The sequence below is a fragment of the Salvelinus sp. IW2-2015 genome, unplaced genomic scaffold (assembly GCF_002910315.2).
Source record: "Salvelinus sp. IW2-2015 unplaced genomic scaffold, ASM291031v2 Un_scaffold1643, whole genome shotgun sequence".
NCBI classification, from domain to species: domain Eukaryota; kingdom Metazoa; phylum Chordata; class Actinopteri; order Salmoniformes; family Salmonidae; genus Salvelinus; species Salvelinus sp. IW2-2015.
In genome coordinates, this window is record NW_019943056.1 from 64,907 (window position 1) to 68,871 (window position 3,965).

The window sequence follows — 3,965 nt, forward strand, 5'->3', positions numbered from 1 at the left end:
GCAGGTACGCTACGCAAGCCTTATGCACAGTTCCAAGGTGAGTTTCTCTGCCTGCGCCAGCGAACCCAAGTACCGAAACAGCATTTGACAGTATAATTCTACAGCCAAAACGTTAGTTCGCGGGCGTTATTTGGAAACAAAAAAACCCTAAATGTATCCACGGATTTTCCCCTGCGTCCTAAAGTTCCTATAGTTTGGGTAATTCACGAACCTCCGACTGACAGGTCAATCTAAAATACATAATGCCACACTGACAGTTTGGCCCCTTTTAGACCTCATGAGATCCACATACTTTTCCAAAAGTCAGGTAAGCTAACCTGGGCACAGTGCAAACAATTATTTACACAATATGCAAGTTCTTCAATTAGCTTCTGTACACCAAACTCATTGACTAAAACTAATCAAATGCGTGCAGGAAAAACTGGATATCAGCATTTAGTTGGTGTATTTACATGTCCCATGTTGAGACATGATGGCATATAACACCATGCCCCTTAAACCCTGATTCCACCAAGAGAAGAAAGAAAAGCTGGCTTAAGCTGACAGGACAGTGAGGTACAGTGTGCAGTGTGTAGTGAGTCTGCCCTCTACATTAAATCAACCCACCCATACTAGTTTAAAGCTACATGTGGAAACCAAATTATTATCTAATGAAACATACAGTGCTTTCAGAAAGTATTCAAGACCCCTTTACTTTTTCAAACAATTTGCTATGTGACAGCCCACCATTGGTAAAATAAGGATTGACTTAACTGGACTTGCCTACTTAAAATAAGGTTAAATAAAAAAAATAAAACCCATGAATAACAAAGTGAACACAGGTATTATACCATTTTAGCCAAATTTATAAAAAATTCAAAACAGAAATACCTTATTACATAAGTATTCGACCCCTTTGCTATGAGACTCAGGTGCATCTGTTTCCATTGCAATCATCCATTGAGATGGTTTCCTACAACTTGATGGAGTTCCACCTTGTGTGTGAATTCAAGATGGATTGGACATGATTTGGAAAGGCCACACACCTGTCATATACGGTCCCACAGTTGACAGTGCATGTCAGAGAAAAAACCAAGGCCATGAGGTCGAAAGGAATTGTCCGTAAGCTCGAGACAGGATGTGTCAGATCGTGGGGTAGTGGTACCAAAACATTTCTGCAGCATTGAGGAACACAGGGAACTCAGTGGCCTCCATCATTCTTAAATGGAAGAAGCTTGAACATCAAGAACTCTGCCAGAGCAGAACTACAATCGGGGAGAAGGGCCTTGGTTCGAGGAGGTGAAGCCAAGCCTAACCCCGATGTTCACTCTACAGAGCTCTAGAGTTTCTCTGTGGAGATGAGAACCTTCAGAAGGACAAACCATCATCTGCAGCCACTCCACCAATCAGGCCTTTAGATAAGTGGCAGCCCAACTTATGACAGACCCACGTTGGAGTTTGCCAAAATCATCTAAGGGACTGCTCAGACCATGAGAAACAAGATTCTCTGGTCTGAATGAAACACATGATAAACTCTTATTGGCCTAAACAGCCAAGGTCATGTCTGGAGAGAACCTAGCACATTCCCTAGGTGGAGCATGGTGGTGGCAAGCATCATGCTGTGGCGATGTTTTTCAGCGGCATGGACTGGAGACTAGTCAGGACGAGGAAAGATGAACGGAGCAAAAGTACAGAGCGATCCTGAATGAAAACCTGCTCCAGAAGCGACTCAGACCCACGACTGGGGCGAAGGTTTCACCTTCCAAAAAGGGCGCAACAACCCAAGCACACAGCCAAAGACAACGCAGGAGTGGCTTCACGACAAGTCTCAGAATGTTCCTTGAGTGCCCAGCCAAGAAGCCTGAACCCATCGATCACATCTCTGGAGAGACCTGAAAACTAGCTGTGCGACACGACTCCCCATCCAACCTGATCAAGCTGAAAGGATCTGCAGAGAGGAATGGAAAACTCCCCAAATACAGGTGTGCCAAGCTTGTAGTGCCATACACAAGAGGACTGAGGACTGTAATCACGGCCAAAGGGTGCATCAAAACAAAGTACTGAGTAAAGGGTCTGAATACTTATGTAAATAATATTTCCGGTTTTTATTTTTTATAAATTAGCAAACATTTCTTAAAACCTGTCTTACTTTGTCATTATGGGGTATTTAGTGTAGATTTATGAGGGGGGAAAACTATTTCATCAATTTTAGAATAAGGCTGTAACGTAACAAAATGTGGAAAAAGTCAAGAGGTCTGAATACTTTCCGAAGGCACTGTATGGCCAGTTGAATTGCTCCTCAAGAGGGAGTTCCCAATCCCTAAAGAGTGGCATTGCTTGATGTGGTTCAAGCAAATTTTAAATATGGTTCATGTTATGTCAACGGACATCATATGCCCATGTTATTAATTGTACATTATGTAGTTTGTATGCAGGTTGCGTAGTTCAGCCTTGCACTGCTAGCTACAGTACTATGTGTGGTTTGGTCAGATCTGCTGACCAATAGATCAGTGATGGCGTTTCTTTGTCAGTAGAGGGCAATCCTACCCTTGGCTTGAGCTGCTAGAATAGAATATAATAGAATGGAGTAGAATATAATGGAAAATAATAGAATGGACTAGAATGGAATGGAATATAATAGAATGGATTGGAATGGAATAGAATAAAATTGGATAGAATTTAATAGGATATAATAGGATCGAAGACAATAGAATAGGATAGAATAGAATGGAATAGAATACAATAGGATGGAATGGAATGGAATGGAATAGAATGGAATAGAATACAATAGAATGGAATGGAATAGAATACAATAGAATGGAATACAATAGAATTAAATGGAATAGAATGGAATAGAATACAATAGAATGGAATGGAATAGAATACAATAGAATGGAATAGAATACAATAGAATTGAATGGAATAGAATGGAATAGAATACAATAGAATGGAATAGAATAGAATGGAATAGTTGTCTTATCCCAAAGGGAAGTGCAGGAAACAAGACACATAACTGACAGCCATAATGACTCTCACTCTCCTCTCAGGAGGAGGGTCAACACAGTCACGGTTGTTAACAAGTCAGGAATTGCGAAACGCAGCCAATTRTCCTCGCCTGTCATTTAGTTCAGTAAGCCAACGAAACTCACACAAAATGTCAAGGTCATCATGTAATCTTAGAGTGCTGCTAGAACATGCCTGACGTTTCTGAGAGGTGAACCATGTACAATGAGTTTTTAAATGACTAGTCTACTCCTGTGTTAGGTTAGATAGCTTGCACGTCTGAAACTCTGAGTCTCCGGGTACATCATTTCGACCTCAATCTTGTATCTTGTCACACACGTAGACAAAGGCAGGTATCACTGCGTCTTTCAGAGAGATTTCACCACGCTGCTCAGCTATGTAGCCTGGGTGTGTGTATACTAGGCGTTGTGTTCTAGGCCTTCATTTCAGAGCCAGACTCCACCATCTCCTCCAAAACTGGGCAGTCAAGAGCACAGGAAGTGACATTTCTAGGTGCACTGTAATCTGTGACTGCATGTCGAACGTTATTAGTAGTAACGTATAATAATATAGTTTTTTTACGAGATAAACATGCCAAACAGCCTACCCGACCGCTCGGAGGCGTTCCACTGGTCCTAAAGCACATCGATGCCTCGTTTGTATCACATTCCAATGATAAAACTGGGGGGACAAAAAGCAATTTCAGAATGTGTGTGGGAGGACATTGTCCCAGTGAAAAGGCATTTTATTTTTACAATTCAAATATAGGCGGTCTATATGGCTTTGACTCTGTTAACTCAATTCAAGGAACGACCCAAAGGAATTTTGAACAGAGGCTAACAGAAAGGAAAAACCTGATCTGACATGTCTTTATTCAACATTGCCACAGATAAGCGAACAGCATTCTATAAGCTCTCTCACACTAACAAGGGAAGTGAGGAGACCAGTCTTCCGTGCCTTCCTGCCAGATATGAGCCATAGTT